This window comes from Vespa crabro, chromosome 1 (genome assembly GCF_910589235.1).
Source record: "Vespa crabro chromosome 1, iyVesCrab1.2, whole genome shotgun sequence".
In the NCBI taxonomy this organism is placed as follows: Eukaryota; Metazoa; Arthropoda; class Insecta; order Hymenoptera; family Vespidae; genus Vespa; species Vespa crabro.
In genome coordinates this window covers 23,830,117-23,850,184 of record NC_060955.1, presented here as the reverse complement: position 1 = coordinate 23,850,184, position 20,068 = coordinate 23,830,117, and positions in this window count along the sequence as shown.

The window sequence follows — 20,068 nt, the reverse complement described above, 5'->3', positions numbered from 1 at the left end:
TACGTGTGTGTGTGTATATATATGTATATACGTGGATAGATATAGATACAGTCACAGATATACATAAAAGTATTCTAATTCAAAGAAATGATGGAATTGATCAACATTTTTTTATACGATGTGAAATTATTAAAAAAAAAAGAAGAATATACATATACGTACATATATGTAACTAGGTATATGTTATTTGATATAGGCCATTTCAAAGTTACATCGTTGATCGCGTATAATACGCGTTGCATTTATGTTATCTTGAGCGTATCCGGCGTTACTTAAAGCCTTGAATGAATTCTATCAATTATCGCCATTCGAACCGCGTAATGGTCCAAAGAGCTTATCGATTATTAATGAAGTGGGTAACGTCGTGTATCACCAGGAGGGGTTGTGCTTCGCCTCTAGGGGTGTTTAATGGGTCGTTAGCTTCACAAAATGAACAAATTTCGCCTCCTTCGCCTTGTACGCCCAGTCTCAAAGGCGAAACTTTGATTGCCTTATCAATCATAGGATCGATCTATATAAGAGGATCATTCTTGCGCGTTTTTTTCTCGAACGGGGTGGGGTGGCAGGGGCGGGAGGAGGAGGGGAACAAGAGAAGGAAAAAAAAACCGAAGAAAGGAAAAAGAAGTTTCCTCGTTTCTTTTCCTTATTCCTGTTTTCTTTTTTTTTTTTTTTTTTTTTTTTTTTTTTTCTTTTCCTCGATAAACTCTCAACGACATTCAAATAATTTGAATTTGATGAAGCATCATGCATAATACGAATTGACCGACGGGTATCAACTCGTTCGGGAGGAGTGGTGAAGAGGGTGGTAATCCAATGGTGGGTGGTGTAGCGCTTAAACGAAATACGATGAGCACTTTGGCGAGTCGTATCTATCAAATATAAGCCTTGTGCCGTTAGTTGGAGGGTGTGGTGCACTCCAGGGAGAGGCAGGAAAGGACAGCCTCTCGGAATTTATACTATGTTCCTACGGCCTTATAACCCCCGTAACGGTTTATCACTTATTCATATAGCGTTGCGCCAGGAAAACTTATCCTAAGTGCCTATAAACGTTTAGCCGAATGTTTCTATCGTTTTTCTTTTTTTTTTTTTTCTTTCTTTCTTTTCTTTTTCCTTTTTTTTCTCTTTTCGATGCGAGCTAGCGAGCGTCTCGTGATTCGATATCATTCTATTTTCCCTTATCTCGCGTATTTCTTCTAACACTGGCACAGAAAATATTTCCTTTCTCTCCCTCTCTTTCTCTTTGTATTCTCGATGACCTTGAAATTTTTTTTCGATCCTTCAATTTTACGAATTTACGTAGATATAACGGAAAGAGAGAGAGAGAGAGGGAGGGAGGGAGACAGAAAGAAAAAAAAAGAATAAAGAGAAAACGAAAAGTAATGGGATTATGAGAGTTATCGCCAAAGAGTATGTATATAATACGCCAAATACAGTGGATGAAATACATATATATATATATATATATATATCTGAAAAGTTTGTTGGAGCATCCCTTGCCACCGAATGGAGACGAGACTTCGTAAAATTGTTACGGCTGTGCGGTCCCTATACGTGTAAATATATCTACTGGGTCAAAAGATATACGATTTCCAGACGACAGATTCTCCTAGAGACGTGACTACTTTCCGGTATTCTTCAAACCCATCGTCTTTGTTTTATTTTTTTTTATTCATAATTTGAAAAATTAATCATCTTACAAGTGTCATTCACACAGATTGCAATATTTTCTTCGTTTTATCTTCCAACGACTAGGTAATGTTTACGTTCGAGTATGGAATTAATCATGGACTCTGATGATTTTCGATTTTCCGAAAAGCTTCGAAAATTAGGAATGGGGAATAAGGAGGATGAAGGGGATGGAGGGAGATGTGTGGGAGGGGGGGTTAGTAGAAGGAGAGAAAGGAGGGTGATCTCTCGTTGGTACCATCGTATCAGCGGCACCCCGTCTTCGGTCATTTATCCCAGGAGAACGGAAACTGCAAATTATTTTCCAGTCGTTCGTCGACCAGCCTGTATCCTTGGGATATAACGGGTGATCCCAAAATTCCCATGGGAAATGGGAAAAGGAAGGAGAGTCCTATAGGAGAGCATGACGGCGCAGCCAGGAATACGGTCTCACGAAATATTCCACCTTATGGTGATCCCATGACACATCCACTAGGACGATCGCTATCACTAGTACCACCACGACCAACAACCACCACCACTACCACAGCCAGTAACTACCACCGGCAAGAGCAGCAGCAATGTCAGTAGCAACATCGCTGATACATACTACCGAACTCGACTACTCTACGAACTACATCCCCATAACTCGCTTGACGCACTTTAGCCCTCCTCTAACAGTTTCTCTCCTCTCCTCTCTTAGTCGTCCCTCGTTTTCTTATACGTTGCGAACATATACCTAATGGTATTAGATCTACTATTATAGCTTTTGAAATACGTTCATATCTAACGATCGAGACGATTTTTCTTTTTATTTCTTTCTTCTTTTTTTGTTTTTTCTTTTTGTTTCGTTCCTATCTTTCTTTCTCTCTTTCTTTCTTTCTTTTTCTCCTGGGAAAATTGCGTGTACATCGCGGCGCGTGCCGGCCGCTCGTTTCCATCTCTCGGATCATCACTTTTGTCCTTGATCATTAAGAAGTACGTCAGAGAATAAGAGAGAGAGAGAGAGAGAGAGAACATTGAAAGATTAGATCGATTTATTTCAATTACCTACCTCGACCCGATTCGTTGGCTCGGTCGATTTTTCATTTAGTTATACAATATTAATAAAACTTTCCGAAAATTTCATTTGTACGATTGGACGATCAGAGATACTATATATCTTGTCTCTTATTCGATTTTCGTTAATCTACTCGCTATAATTATTATCCATTACTACCACCAACGACTAAACTGTTTGAGTACGTCCAAGTGAATAAAGAAGTGCCGAAGGCTCGGGAGGAAACGGAAGAGAAGAAGAAGAAGAAGAAGAAGAAAAAAGAAAAGAATTTTTTTCGAAGGATGAGCGATCGGCATCGAGATATCGAAACATCCGTTTAATATCGAAAAGAAGCGAGGGGTTGGATGGAACGCTATAGCAGGCAGATTTTAATCCTTGTCGTAGCCGCGGTACGAGAGGGAAGGGAACGACACGGTGAAGTGACTTGAAGTCTCTTCAGGCGAGATGCTTAATTCCACCCCGTTCTTCTGCAACCACCCTCCGGGGCCTCTCTTCTTCTCTTACTTTTCCATCCTCCTTCCCTAACCCTCTCTTGCCCACTCCACCTTACCTCTCTCCTCTCCTCACTTCGAAAGGAATAATCCGGTGTTCTTTAATTCTTCCTACGTGGCGAACAGGGCAAGAACAAAAATTCTATTACGTAAACGTTTTGTTAAACTTCTCCTCGGTGTTCTTGAGAATGATCAGGAAAGAAAATTGTAGACAGTATATACAAGTGTGACCTCTTGCTTTAAATGACGTAATCATTCGTCCCGTTGTCGTTCGGTACTTTGAAAGGAAAAAAAAAAAAAAGAAAAAAAAAAAACAAGAAGAAAATTTCTACGGAGGAATGAAAATTTTCGAGGCAGAACATTTTCACGATCGGCAGCTTGTATCCCTCTCTTTCTCTCTTTTTTTTTACCAACCCATTCCCTTACCACACCCACCTTCTTTCTGTCTCTTTTTTTGCCTCTTTTTTTCATTATTTTTTAGTATCCTCCCTGGCAAATGTATCTGTGTCCTCGAGCGCGCTGTGCCTTTCATCTCTCGTCTCTGCAGACGGAGCACTTATACACTCTGTACTCTCCCTCTCTCTCTCTCTCTCTCTCTCTCTCTCTCTCTCTCTCTCTCTCTCTCTCTCTCTCTTTCTCTTTCTCTCGCACGCTCGCTCGTCCTACTCTCTCTCTCTCTCTCCTCCCCCCGTTCGCTCTCCTGTCCTCATCTTCTTTTGGTCTCTTTGGTCTCTCTCCTCTCTTCTTCCTTTCTGTCTTTCCACCCTCCACCTCTATCTCCTCCTTCTCCATCTCCTCTTCTTCTTCCTCCTTCTCTCTCGCTGTCTCTGCCGTTTTACTCTCCACGGCACTCTACACTTTGTCTCTTTCTCTTCGCTTGCCCTTCTCCTGAATCTCCTCTTCCATCCACGCTCCCTTCGATTCTCTCTCTCTCTCTCTTTTTCTATCTATATCTATCTATCTCCATTCTCATCCTTCCTTCTCTCCAACGCTCATTCACTCGAGGATACAGAGCTTCGCGGAGCTAAAATACATCGTGATTTTAATACTTTTAACTCCTTTGTAATCCGCTTTGCACCTACGTAAGCGATAATGTCGCACTCTCTCTCTCTCTCTCTCTCTCTCTCTGGGAGAAGGCCTGGACGACTGAGAGAGACGGGTGATGGGGGAGGAGGTGGAGGTGGTTTCTACTGGTAGTAGTACCGCTCCTGGTCGAGGTACTTTTTTTCATCCATCCTCCTTCCTCATGATACGCATATTGTTACTTCACGAAACGTCGCCGACAGGTTGTGCGCATCCTTTCGGATTCGTAATTTCACCATTCATCCTCCTCCTATCGCTACTACGAAAGGCAAAAGAACCGGAGGAGTTGGAGGAGGATTGGAAAAAGAAAAATTCAACGATACGATACGGGCGTACTGTTTCGTGCGAGTCTCTTTTACGTAGCAATTTGGATCGAGGATAGCATCTACGTTCATCTTTGTCTCTCTCTCTTTCTCTCTCTCTCTCTCTCATTCTATCTTTCTCTTTCTAACTCGTAGAATGTCCTCCACCCAGCCGACCTACCAAAGCAGCCACGTCTCGTACGAACGGCGAGCTGCCATTTCTACTACTGTTGGTGCTGCTGCTGTTCCTACCGCTACTACCGTTACTGTTGCTGTGTTACCGCTGCTTGGAAAATGGTTCGTTGCATATCTTTCATAATTGTGCATCCATCTAACTGACAGAAAGATTTTTAGCTTGGTACAGAGGACCGAGCACGAAGATCTCTTTCTCTCTCTCTCTCTCTCTCTCCTCTATAACTGCACTTTTCCTGCGTTTTTCGACGCTCGTCGTTTGTATATCTACTCTGCGCTAGAGAGCTACAATTTTATCTTCACTTTAGCTCTTTACAAAGTTTCCTCTCTATCTCTCTATCTTTATTTCTGTCTCTTCCACTCTCTCTCTTTCTCTTTCTCTTCAGAACTCATGCCGCCGCAAATTCGAAACTCACTCGCTCGCTCGCTAGATTCGATTGCGGTTATTTATATTACGATTGAGTACGTAAAAGAAAATGTGATTTGCTTTTTACCGACTTCTCGCGATAGATTTATATTAGATAAGTACATAAGATTCACGAGAAAATATCTCGTTGTAAACAGTCGTCAACGGAGTAAAACAGAATCATTAAGTAAAGATCGCGATGTAAAGGATTTACCGCGTTAATCCTAGAGGGGAGCGCCTGTTTGCGGTATTACAGTGTTAAGGGATCTAACAGCTCGTTCCACCGGCCACATTATCTATCCTCCAACGACTGCAAATCCAAAGATCTTGACGGCTAATTCTCTTAATGTTTTAGGCATACTCGAGTAACAGGAAATTCATCTAGCTAACGTATATTCCTTAGATTAAGAAAGATCATTCGTAATGAAAATTTGTCGTACAAATTCAATGGTCTTCTAGTAGGATAGAATTAGAGATGTGATTCAGCTGCGTTGAACTCGAACTAAAATTGCACGTAAGAGGTACAAACTGCGCGAGAGCGAAAACGAGAGCGAGAGCGAGAGCGAGAGCGAGAGCGAGAGCGAGAGAGAGAGAGAGAGAGAGAGAGAGAGAGAGAGCATTCTATTCGCGGCAAACGTGAAATAGTTGGATAGGCTGGATCGTGAATTTGAATGGCTGGCCGGTCTCTCGCGTGGCATACATTCCGCGAATCACGGCGTACCGTGACACGTCTTCTGACGCGGACGTCGACGAGGAGGACGTCGACGAGGACGTCCCCGTCCGCACCGGAAACGCAACGTCCGCCGATAATGTCCGTCAACGGGAACGATGCGGCCGTCTCGGCAAACAATGCGCCATTGTTGCCAACTTATTCCATTACAGATAACTCCCTCGTTCATTGTTCCTTCTCTCGCTCTTGCTCGTGTTCGTTCTCTCTCTCTCTCTCTCTCTTTCTCTTTCTCTTTCTCTTTCTCTTTTCTCGCTTGGTTCCTTCGCTCCAGCATCCCTCGGCGAACGAGGAGATTTTCTTCCTCTCAAGGGATGCACCTGGGATCTGGTCGATCGAAGAAATTGTCCCAATAAGACAACCTTCTCCTCCTCCTCCTCCTCCTCCTCCTCCTCTTCCTCCTTCTCCGAACTTCTCTTCCATCAACCTTTAACGCTCACTGATAATAATCGCTATCTATCTCGTTCGTTATCTTTCGCAGAGACAGGATTCTTTCGGTGTTTGTTTGAACTTAGGCCAAACGATCGGACAACCAAGAAACTGGGAAGGTAGGTATACAGCGTACTTGAATACGAATAAAAAAAAATGATGAAGGACGACGTCCGGTAAAGATCGCCGTCAGAAAAATGTCGAAGAAGAAGAAGTCGGAAGTGCGCATTGTTCCCTCAAAACTCATCTTCGTTTTCTTTTTTTTTTGGTTCGTGTTTTTTCTTTTTTTTTTTTTTTTTATTTTCCTTCCCTTTGGAAAGGTAAAGAAAGCTTTCTCTGCCTCAATTACGACGAAAAGACCGTCTCCGCGCGCGTTCTTTTTTTTTTCCTTCTTTTCCTTTCTTCCTCCTTCCTCTTCCTTCTACCTTTCTATTTTACACTCCTCGAGAGAAAAGGAGGCCACTTTCCCTAGTTGGTTAGCGATCTGCAAGGGTATTGCCCTTGGCTCGAAAAAAATGTCGAAAGGTCGCTAGCCGTAACATTCTCGGGAGATGAAGTATCCATCGGGATCGGGGAACAATCCCTTCACTCCTGGATTGCTTGTTCCGCTATTTAAAAGTGTCCTTTCTACCCAGAGCAAGTTAAGACCCCTGAACTCGTGGTAAGTGCGACAGGGCTCGATCGACAATAGAACGGCCGTCGTAGTCGCAAAAGTGGTGCTGTTTAATATTAATAAGCCAGGGCGACTCTGCCCCTGGCAGGCACGTAGATGCATATCAGAGCCGGCATTACGAAAAGACGCGGCATCTCTTCTTTCTCTATCCCTCTCTCTCTCTCTCTCTCTCTCTCTCTCTCTCTCTATCTCTTCCTTCGGTCCGGCACGCGAGACTCTTTTCTTCGGTTAAAGATTTGAATATCTTTCGAAAGGAGCCTTTACGAAGAACGTCTTTAGTCGAGTCAGCAGCGCGTTACTCATCTTTAAACATTGTTTTGTAGTTTGCTTTAATCGATATCCGAACAAACTTCAAATGAATTTAATGTCCACGAAACTCATCTCTATCTATCTCTCCTTTTTTCTCTTCTCCTCACTTGAACGGACATTGAGAGTTTGTTATTTCGACGGTACCCGCATCTATGGAATAGAATCCAGACGAACGGTACGGTAACATTCACTATAAATATTTACGAGAATCGTAGAAACACGTAGGATAGATAGATAGATAGATAGATAGATAGATAGATAGATAGATAGAGGAACGAGCAGAGAGAGAGAGAAGAAGAAAGGGGGGAGGGAGTACCGCCGAAGTCAAAGTTTAATACCTTTAATATCGGAAAGTACTCAAAGTACATACGTGGTATTACATCGATTAATTAAATGGTTAGGTTAAACGAACAAAAAAGATATAATGGTTGGAAAGATTAAATCGAAAAATTTCACTCTTGTCCATTTTCAATCTTCTCCGGATGATTGGAGATCCCTAAGAATCCTTGGTTCTTTTTACTTTTAGCAATTACATATATACAGGAGGAGTACAGGATGGATTTAATGCAAAACGATGCTTCGCGGCGAACCCACTAGCAAAGGGGCACGAAAGACGTCTTCGTTCATTAGAAGAAAGAAAGAGAAAAAGTGAAAGAGAGAGAGAGAGAGAGAGAGAGAGAGAGAAAAAGAGAGTTATGAGCGTGTGTAAGAGTCGACTGGAGGATACTCTTTCCCTCTCTCTCTCTCTCTCTCCCTCTCCTTCCCTCTCGCGGCCGCGTATGTCACATGCGGGCTCCATTTGAAATTATTCCTTTTTACTCTCTCGCCATTTGCGTCCCGCACAAAGCCCATTTTCCATCCTCAAACTCACACTCCCTCTCTGTCGCCTCATCTACTATCACTACCATCAACACTATCACACCACCGGCATCATGTCGTCACGGAGAGACCGAATAAAAAGAACGAAATCGCGCATGATCCGGTCTCCTTCCGGAAAGAGAATCATTCTCGGCTCTGTTCTCTACCACTGCTACCTATCTACCTATCTACCTACCTACCTACCACATACCATCTACCAACCTACCTACTACATTTTTTTCCTCGTGTGTTCTAGACTCTTCCTTTGTTTCCTCCGCCAAAGACTCGTGATAATTAATGCAATGGCGGGTAGGGGGGGGGGAGAAAGGGAAAAAGGAAAGATAGGGAGAGAGAGAGAAAGAGAGAGAGTGTTTCTTCCTTTCTCTCCTCTTTCCTTGCTTTTAATACGGTCGACCGCAACGATCGAAGAATTATTTCCTTGGTGCCTTGAAAATGATCGAAGCTAACTTCCTTCCTTCTTTAACCGTCATGACGCGTTGCTCGAGCAGAAAAGATAGATCTCAAGCGGACATTAAGAAGGTTAACAAATAATTTTCCTCTCGTCGCGTTAAGAAAAGGGTGATGCTGAAAGAATGGATAGATAGATAGATAGATAGATAGATTGATAGATAGAAAGGTAGGTAGGTAGGTAGGTAGGTAGGTAGGTAGATAGGTAGGTGTCTAACCACCCCTAGGTCACAAGGGCCGCAGGCACAAAGGCTCAGAGGCTTAAAAGGCAATATATCAGAATAATAACTTGTCCATTAAAACGCTTAAGTAGAGTAATAAGTACGCGAGCCTAACTGACAGGCACTTTGAAATTCCATAGGATCAAACTGTCCAACTAGTGGAATTTATCGGAGAAAATAAATAATAAGGATGCACATTTCGCGTCTTTCTTAGTTACTTACTTACTTGCTTCCTTGTTTGCTCGCTTACGTCGTTCTCCACAGAAACGTACTTCACGAGTATGAGTCCGCACCAATCGCGTTTGCTCAACACTGTCATCGTTCATTTATCCATGAAATCTTCAAAGTTTCATAAACTTTTCTTCCTTCCTTTTCTTCTCTTCTCTGTCTCTTCTCTTTTCTTACTTTTCTTCATTTTTTTTCTTTTCTCTTTTCTTTTTTTTTTTGTTCTTTTTTGTTTTATACCTACTCTTCTCACGAGAGATTCAATTTTCCGATAGAACTTTTAATCCCGGGAAAATGCGTATACGTGCTCGCTCGATCCTCGGCTTATCGCGAATCTTAATGTGTCGGATGACATGCCAGGAGCGCGTCCCTGTAAACGCGATTATTTAATCTCCAGTCGAATATAAGTTTATCTATGAGAGTAAATGCCTAAACGATATTGGGCATTGTAATTTAACGTTAATCAAAAAGTATCGTTATAGTTACTCTTACACTCAGCTATTGCGAAAAAGAAAAAGAGAGAAAAGAAATAAGAAAAAATAATAACTCGTAGGGACGATAAATAAATAAATTTTTACGTACGTTTGAATGAGTAAGATAGTATTAGAACGAGAACAATAAAATATAAGGAAGCGTGCATTGGAATTGGTACTATCGCAAAAATCTATCTATTTGTTTATTTACTTCGTTGTAAAACAAAAAAAAAAAAAAACAAAAGAAAAGGAGAAAAAAGGAAAGGAAAAAAGAAAAAGAAAGAAAGAAAGAGAAGGAAGAAGAAGAAGAAGGAATCGAAAATGGATCGCTCGAAGGGGGAAAAAGGAACGAAAAAAGCATTTACCCGTTTATATTCGTAGACTATGGCTCTTACTACCCGAGGCGGCCATCTTCGAGCCGTCGAGGCGCGACATGAAAGTTGCAGAGAAGCTTTCGAGGTACGCCCATACGTGTTTCCACCAAAAGAAGATTATAGACGTGTCTACGTGTGTGCCTTTTTTCCCTTCTCTCTCTCTCTTTTTTTTTTCTTTTTTTCTTTTTACGTGTTACCTTGAACGTGCTTAGTAGTAGGCACATAAGTACATGCATGCGCGTGCGCATTTATCCAGGTAGAATACATACGTGTACATACGTGTGTGAGTAAATGTGGGTGGGCTTGGTGGGTGGGTGGGTGGGTGGGTGGATGGATACGAGTAGATACGATCCTTGACACAGAGGGGTACCAGAAAAGCGCGAAGTTAGAAGAAGCAAGGACGAAGATGGTAGTAACCCAAGGCAACTTTTTCCATCCACCTCTTCTACCGCCCCTTTTAAGGGGGTGTTGGAGTATAAAGGAAAAGATAGAGAGAGAGAAACAGAAAGAGAAGAAGGAGTATATTTCCTTCGACGAAATACGGATGTACGTGCCTCCATAGCTCGATCTCCTACGTGGAATAAACGGAGAGACATTTTCTCCTTGCGCACGAACTTCTTGATCTTGTCTGATGTTTTTTGTGAACGTAAAGATATGTAAGTAAGTAAAGAGGAAAAAGAGGAGAAAGAGTCAAAGAAATAGAGAGAGAGAGAGAGAGAGAGATTTCACTTTCTTCGATTATACACGAAATTCTCGTAATATCCTAATTATTATCAAAATGAATCGGTTCTTCTTCTCGTTGACACACAAACACATACACACATACACACACATATATGTATATATATATATATATATATATTTATATAAAATGATAGATCGTTAAAGAAGAAGATAGAATATAATGGAAGATACGATACATCGAACAAGCGACAAGACGAAAAACTATAATATAAGGGAAGAAGTAGAGTCCATATTTCGGAATCGTTTGTAAAAAAAGAGAGAGAGAGAGAGAGAGGAGGGAGGGGGAGATAGACGTGAAAAGGCTTCTTATGCTCAGGTAAAGAAGAATGTTGGAAAAGCACGAAGAAAAATGTAAAGGAGAGAGAGAGAGAGAGAGTTGTGGAAGGTGGCTCGGTAAGGAGTAAAAAGAAACGAAGGAGAAGAAAAAGGAGTAAAGGAGAAAAAGGCAGCGACTTGTTAGCGTTTTCCTCCCTCTCTCTCTTTCTCTCTCTCTCTCTCTCTTTCTTTCTCTCTCTCTCTTTCTCTCTCGAGAAAAAAAAGAGAAAAAAAAATAAAGGAAGGAGAATCTTCGCGAAGGAAGAAAATTCAGCGTCTGGGCAAGGCCGCGCCGGTCCGCGCGCCGGTAGGAATCTCTCGTTGCGTTTCACCTGCGAGTTTTCTACCTGTCCTCCTAGGGCGTCGCTCTTCGAAGCTCCACCTACGACCCTCCTAGCAACGGGCGTGCGTCCAACGACGTCACGGCCTTTCCCAGATTCTCATTGGTCCCGTCGTATCGCCAGCGCGCGCTACGACCATCCGACCGGCTTAGTATTTTATTACATATTTTACTTACCTACCCTACTGCAGGAATACGTACGCTTTTTTCCACTCCCTCTTCCTCCCTCTCTATCTTTTTCTCTTTCTTTTTCTACCCCTATCGAAGCAGTACATAGCCTTGCTCGCTCGTTCGTTCGCTCGCTCGCTCGCTCGCTTGTTCGCATCGACCTTGCTTTTTTCTTTCTACTTTGCGGCGAAAACCGCACGTGGTACGATGGAAGGCCGTCTCGTATTTCCGACACACGAGAATGCATCCCCTTTCTCTTTCTCTCTCCCCCTCCCCCTCTCCCTCTCTCTCCCTCTCTCTCTCTCTTTTCCGCATCTTTCTTTCATTCCATCTTCTCCTACCCCTTCTTCTATCTAACTTCTACATTCGGGAGAACGGTCATTTCGTTCGCCATCTTCTATTTCTTCTTTCTCCTCCTCCTCCTCCTCCTCTACCTCCTCTTCTTCTTCTTCTTCTTCTTCTTCTTCTTCTGCTGCCTTCTTCTAATATCCGCGCGTCCTTGCAAGGACCTTGCTTGAACTCCTTGGAACCGCCCTCTTCTCTTCGGTACATATATATATATATATATATATATTCCGTGTTTATCTATACTAAACTTCTCTATCTCTCTCTCTCTCTCTCTCTCTACCTATCTATCGTATAGTAACATTTTTCGACAGTCTTTTTTACGATCGCCGTTCGTTTTGTGCAGTCGGAAAATATCGGGAAACTTAATTGTCCGATATACATCGTAAAAATATAGGTAACCTTAGTAAGCAGATGTTAAATATATATATATATATATATTTTTTTTTTTTTCTTATGAAAATGATATATAAAGAAATTATGATCTCCAATTGGCAAGAAAAGAAAATACGTTCTCCGCCGCAATTAAATCGGTTCGAGATTAATTTCTTTCCTCTATATAAGAAAAACTCATCGTTTCATATAAATATATATATATATATATATATATATATATATATATATATATAGGTATACATAAAAAAAAAAAAAAAGAAAAAAGTGCACTTACCTTACGTGTTATTTATTTGTTAGACGCGATCATCCATGGAATCTTTCGAAGAGGAATGACTTTCTCGGTCACGTAGAAAACGTTCTCGTTCGTCTAGACGTGTACCCTCTCCCAAAGAAGACCTTAGGAAACCGATTGCTTACCATCCTGCGGTGGTTACAGCGCGACACGTAACGCGCCATCTAAAGACATCTAAGCCGCGGGGGTTAGCCCGACACCTGGTGCACGAGCTCCCACGAGACGTTGCTTGCTATTCGTCCTGCGCCTGCTCCACCTTTTTCCTTCCTTTCTTCCTTCCTTTCTCCTTTTGTTCTTTCCCATGATCCGCGAAGGAACTTTCGAAATTTCTTAAATCGAACACGAAGGACAATTTATTTATTTATTTATTTATTTATTTATTTATTTATTTATTTATTTATTTATTTTACTCATTTACTTTTGACATTGTAATAATGTTTCCTTTCTTTTTCTTGATAATTACTATATCGTACATATATATATATAATATGAACCAAGTATATTTTCTACCGATATCGTATATTTTCACGTGATACCTTTAACCCGTAGACATGTAGAAGAAAAATTGGACTCACATTTTACCACCAAAGTCGCAAGCATGTTACTATCACGAGGCTAGACAACACCGGGACTTTTCCACGTCCGCACACGTGGATCTATTCTCCTCGAATGATCCGCTTGAAATCCAATAAGACAGTCGATGCAACCTGACTCCGTCGTAAAAGAAGACAAACAAATTTCGAGCGAGCGAGCGAGCAATACGGCACCCCCATCCCCCTCCCTCCCTCCGCGCCCACGACCTCGATGATCTAACAGGAAGGAGGAGAAATGAGTGTGTGGAAGGTGAATGGGTGGATGGATGGATCAATGGGGAGAGGGAAGGGAAGGATAGATAGAAACAACCCCGAAGCAATAAAGCGTTGCCAGCGCGCAAGGGTGGTAAATTAATAAAAATCGAGAGAACCTTTCTTCCATCTTTTCCTTCTTTATCTCAGAATCGGATCATTGACGATGCGCCTCGAAACGTTGATCGAACGTGTACGATATTGTCGATTCTGAAATTAATCTGAAAATCATGAACGCTTAACGAACATAGGGGAGACCGTATCATCGGGGACTCGTTTCCTTCGATGTACTGCGTCCGATCCACGTCTAATCAGGCAACTTGGATTGCCTTTAATATTACAGACACAATCAAGCTACTCGAGATATGTGTCTCCTCTCTCTCTCTCTCTCTCTCTCTCTCTCTCTCTCTCATCGTCGCGTCTTGTAACTTAGGTAATGTATATTAATGAAGCACGCTATCTCTTAGTCGTCCAAAGTCCAAGTTAAAGCCTAAGTCGAAGACTAAGTCTAAAAGTCTCGAAGCGTTCGAACGGACCCAGCACGACGTCTGGATCTCGATAAATTTATGATAAAAAGTTAAGAGCTAAATATATGGAAGAAACCTGGCTATTATGACCCCATTAACTCTGAGAAAACGTACGATAATCGTCATTTTGGTAACATCGTTCGAGATGAGATAGAGAGAGAGAGAGCAAATGCATGCAAGTAGACACGATGCACTTTCCATAAAATCCTGTGTTATACGAGTTCACTTAGAGCAAGGCTTACCTAACGAGCCCCTTTTCCCAACATTACCTTATGGCACCTCTTAATCGTTCCAACACCAAACTCTGTAAAACTTTACGAACGCATACCTTAAAGCTTGCTTTCATTAATATATCCTTCTCCTCTTTCCCTCTCTCTCTCTCTCTATCTCTCTTTCTCTTATACTCAACTACATACGGTTATTACTACAGGAGCAATAATTTTTTTCTCAAATTAATATCCTTCCTTTTGTTTTCGATTTTCGTTTCTTTTCTTGTTTTTTTCTTTTCTAATAATCTTGACATTCGATCAGAGACACACCAAAGGGAAAAAAGATCGGAACATTTTATTAGCGAGCGAGTAGATATAATAGCGCTTAATTTAACAGCTCGGACATTTAATGATCGATTTAGTAGTTTCGCGCGCTAACGTTCCCTCGTGTGGCTATACACTCGTTCGCGTACCCCTCTAACACCTCGACACATACTTATCCACGCACAAATATATACGCATATATATATATATATATATATATATATATAACATACGCATATAGATAGATACGTACTTAGGTATAAACGATGCGGCGAACATAGAGACTCTAACGGCGAATTAAACGAACGTTCTGCGCTTAATCCCGAGATTAATAGCCAGCCAGCTCGATCTGTTAACTCCATTGGAGCCGAGCCGGTAATATCGGCACATTGACGAGGGACGTGTTCGCTTTACCGTCGGATATTCTACTTGCTCGTGCGTACGCCAAACGTCGATCTTCGTCTTTACATTTCACCACAAATTCAACCGGCCAACCTATCTATCCATCATCTTTCTTCTTTTTGTTTTTTCTTTCTTTTTCTTCTCTTTTTTTTTTTTTTTCTTTTTTCTAATACGAATCCAACGAATTAACATACACCGGTATTATTGAAAACGAATTGACCATTCTAATAAAATTTTATTTCTTCAACCATCGGATACGGATTGTTCGATTGGTCAAGTGGAAATAAAGTAAGAGACGTTTCGAACAAGTCGCTCGAATTAATCCAGAGTGGACTTTAAGAGAGAAAGAAGAAATAGAAAAAGAAGAAAAGGAAGAAGGGAAAGGGATATTGTATTTGTAGGGGCGCGCGCGCGCCCTTCCGAAAGCCCTATCGCCCGTTGTGTATGTCCTACTATATGTTTGTGCGTGTTCGTGTATATGTATTCGTGAACACGCTAACGTCCCTAGAGAACTATTCGCGGCTCCTTCGGGTATCAATTGGTGTGCTCGTCCAGGTCGACAGCTGCGATAGTGAGACGCATTGTCCGGTGCTCGCCGTTGCTCGACTCCTTAATATTGAATAAGGATCGAGGTCGGTCCGAGTGTCGGTTGGATGCCGACGAAATATCGACGGTTGCCTACGTAATTCTCTCGAGCGAGCTAGGAAAACCAACCACCACTTGACTTTCGACTTTTTAAGCTCGTCAGCACGTTCAAGAAACTCGTTTTCTAGTCGTCAGGAAACTCTTAATGTTTTAAGGATTTAGTTTTTATTTTTTCATTTTTACTTTCTTTCTAACGAATTAATTAAAATTACTTGGAATTTAGAAAAAAAATATATGTATGTATATATATATATATATATATATATATATATATATATATATATATATTTATATACATGTATTTATCTAAATCAAATAAAAAAAAATATTATTTTAATGTATAGGTAAGAAATTTTCCGAATCAGAAAGCATAGAAATCGGTTCGAGAAAAACGATTTTAGCGACTTGTAATAAATCATAATCAATCCCATTTCTGGTAACGCTCGCATCTGACAGCTCGTCGTCCCTTTCTTCTTTCCACTCTATCTCCTTTTCGTTATATAGTTCTCCGTAACAGCATAGCAAAAATCCGTGCTCCGTCGAGTGGATGATATCGATCCATCTTAAATTAGATTTTTTTTTCGAACGATTTATAGTAATTGACGAAAATAAATGTGTGTACATACACATCTACTCTATTTTCCCTCTATAGCCATTCTCAATATTTCTTTAAGAATAAAAAGTATTTTCAAATTTTTAACTGTCCCATATATATATATATATATATATATATATATATATATATATATATATATAAAAAGAAGAAAAAATAGATATATTATATCTTCGTAATACTTGTTCGAACGAAAGATCGTTCTCCACATTTCTTAAATCGTTTCGAACTACACAAAAATCTCTTAGATCATTTGATTTGCATTAATCCATGAAATTGTACGGATCAAAGATTAACGGGATGAGATGAACGCTTTCTCTCTGTTTCTTTTTTTTTTTTTTTTTTTTTTTTTTTCTAACGAGATCGAGTAACGTTTCTTCTTCGCACCCTCGGCTTCGTTTCTTACGAGGTGAAAGAGGAAAACGTATGTCATCCTCTTCTAATCTCATCCCTCGTCGTTTCTAAAAGACGATGACGAATTACGGCGAGCTACCGCGAACATGTATACGCGTTTCTATAAACGCTCGTGAGAAGGCATTTGCAATTTTAATCGTCGGAATGGAATCTAATGTCGTCGTTGTCGTTGTCGTTTTCGTTGTCCTACTTTTCTTTCTCGTACTGTGACAAAGCTTCGCTAATGACTGCAATTTACTGGATTAGTATTTTTAAACACTCAATAGTCAAATAGTTAACTACATATTTTAAATAACTGATCAATATGCGTATATAAAATATCACTAATACCATAAATATATGTGAAGCAAAGCTGACATTTAATACTAAGATCAAAATATTCGTGCGTTACTGGTATCATTTATTTCATGATATAATTAAAGTTAATCGATAAATCAATCTTATTTAGCATACGAATGTGTTTGTTCATTATTTGAACGATGTTTAATATTTCATGTGGAATTCGTTTAAATCAATTTTTTTTTATTTTCTTGTCTCTTTTTTTTTCTAGTAATAAATCAATACACACACATACACACGCACATACATATAATGGTATTATGAAATCTAAAAATATCATCGTCAATGATTTGTGAGAAAGAAATGTGTGAAAGTTTAAAGAAAATCGAAAGATCGATTGGGTCATCGGTATCTCGTAAAATTCGCTATGGTATTACGAAAAATGGGTAAGATTAACGCTATACGTTGGCCGATCTAGCACATTAGTTTTGGTAAAGCTCGGGTCTACCTCGATCATGCTATATAGATACCTACCTACCTATGTGCGCCCGCGATCGAGAAAAACCGTGCCACGTTCGCCACAATTTTATCTCGGACGTTTTAAGATTAACGAGTATTACCTAAGACGGATCGGAGATCCATTTTCGAATTCGCGAAATGAACTAACTATCTCTGTTCGATTCGATTCATACTCCCTTTCGATCTTCTTTCATTATTTGATTTATTAATTAACCCGTTCTATACGAACAAAAGAATCTAATAGTAGATTTGTTTGTTAGATTATTGAAAAGATCGATACAATAATGTATGTATAATAAAAAAATGTAAGAAAAAAAAGAGAGGGAGAGAGAGAGAGAGAAATAATTTTAAGACACCTTTTTCCAAATTTTTTCTACAACGGAACACTTGAGAAATTTTAAATTTTTACAATATGATATTGACATATCAATAATCAATAAATTAAGCGGGTGAACGTAAGATATAAAAAAACAGAACGAATCAATTATCCTCAAATTTGAATTATTCAAAAGAAAACATTAATTTTATTTTTTAATTAGTAAAGTAACATTAATTTTCATTACATTTCATGGAACGTTTGTTAAGTTTTCAATGGTTTTCCATTGAAATATAATTTGGAAAAATGTTGCTTTGAAACGATCCTCTTGTTACACGACGCGCGCGTTGATTAAGATTTCTATTTAAAAAAAAAAGAAAAAAAGAAAAAAAAAAGAAAAAAGAAAGAAAGAAAAAAAAAATCTAATGGAAAATTATTTGTCAGTTTGTTGGGAAATATCGATATAGTACATATAAGATAAAAAGAAAAAAATATAAGAAAAGAGAGAAACAGAGAGAGAAAGATAGAGATGAACTTTTAGGATATGCTCTCGTCGATCTCAAGAGGTTTCCGAAGATATCTTCGCGTATTTCGTAGCTTTCTCGTAGACACTCTTAAATTTGGATCCCATTGTCGTGTAGGACCAAAGGAAGACGGAAGTCGCTCACTTGGCAGAAGTAGCGATATCATGTATTATGGCGAATCGACGAAGGCAATGGATATAGATAGAAAGAGAAGAAGGAGGAGGTGAAGGAGCAAGAGGAAAGGAAGGAGGAGAAGGAAGAGTGAAACTCCTGTATACAGGGAGAGAGAGAGAGAGAGAGAGGGAGTCCTGACTTGGGTGAAACCAGAATCGGCCATTGTTCGTTACGAGTGGCTATCTCGCTGGACATTTCCGTACCCGAGTAAGTACGTACAAGCTGCCACGGCCTGGCAGATATTTCGACGTCGTGCTCGAAATTCCCGCGGAATATCCTTGCCAGCCTCCAAAGCTTTTCGATGCGAATTCCACCGACGAATTTGTCGTTCATCAAAAAGCCATTGTTGGGGGGGGGGGTGAGGGTAACGTTCGCCGATTGTTCTTCCTTCTCGTTTCCTCCTATAAAAACAAAACGAAAGAAGAAATGGTTGTCCCCAAAAATTTCCCGAAACGTTCCACCTCGTCCCTTCTCCTCTCTCCATTCCACCCACTCCCTCTTCTTCTAAAGAAAAAGAAAAAAAAAAAAAAGAACAAGACAAAAGCAAAAAAAAAAAAATACAAAACGAAATAAAACCAAAAAAAAAAAAAAGGAAAAGTAAGAGAAAAAAGTTCATCGACGAATTATGAAAAGAAAAAAAAAATATATATATATAAAAAAAAAAAGAAGAAAAGTCTTTCGTTTATTTCGATCGATATATAAATCGAGAGATAAATTGTAAACGGTCCAGTGTCCGATCGATTCCAACGATTATTATTATTATTAAAAGAGAATGATCGAAGGAAAATAAAAAGGACCGATCAAATCGACAAATAAGAGCCAACACCTGGATAAAGATCAAAGGGATCGTAGGGCTTGTGAACGCGCATGTAATTGGTCGGATTGTCGGGGCGAATCTTTGGTAATTAAGGAGGTCGATGTCTGTCCAGGATGGACGTCGGACGAGCACGGACGGGGCGTGGTTGCAGTAAACGTCACCGGCAGGGCACTAGACGTCACGGGCCACACGAGCATCACACACGCGTCAGATTTGCATGATCACTGTATACGCACTACGCAAAGCGCGCGTACACACACATACTCACACACAAATACATTAGGTATATAGTTCGGTGATGTGTACAACGGATGCACGTTGCAATGCACTGTGTTACGGGGATCTCCTCCTCCTCATCCTCCTTCCTCCTCCCGCTGTTGGAGTCCTCGAGTGGCCCGAACTAGATCTCTCTCTCTCTCTCTCTCCTCTATCTATCTATCTCTCTCTTTAGTCCCCTCAAAATTTTCGACGATCCATGCCAGTACATGTTCGCCAACATTTTTCTTTTTTCCTTTGGTTTATAATATAAAAAATGTTGGGATGACATGGTCGGATAAAATTTTGACTAAAATAGCTTTCATATATGTCTTTTTCCTCTCTCTCTCTCTCGCTCTCTTTATTTTTTCCCTATATATCTTAAAGTACGAAAAGTAAGGGAGATGAAAGCTAGGGTCGAGACTTAGAATCTCTGACCCGGTAAATCTTTCGGAACGCAAACGTCTCGATCGAGAGATGGATGATGTTTGGCTCGAACTACGATTACTACTACGACTACTGGACGCTGACGATGAATCTAGAGAAGTTTAAAGAGATAGCCTCGGACTAAATCTATACTATAATCTGATATATTTATATCAAATAGATAGATATAGATAGGTTAGATAAATAGATATAAGGTATAAGG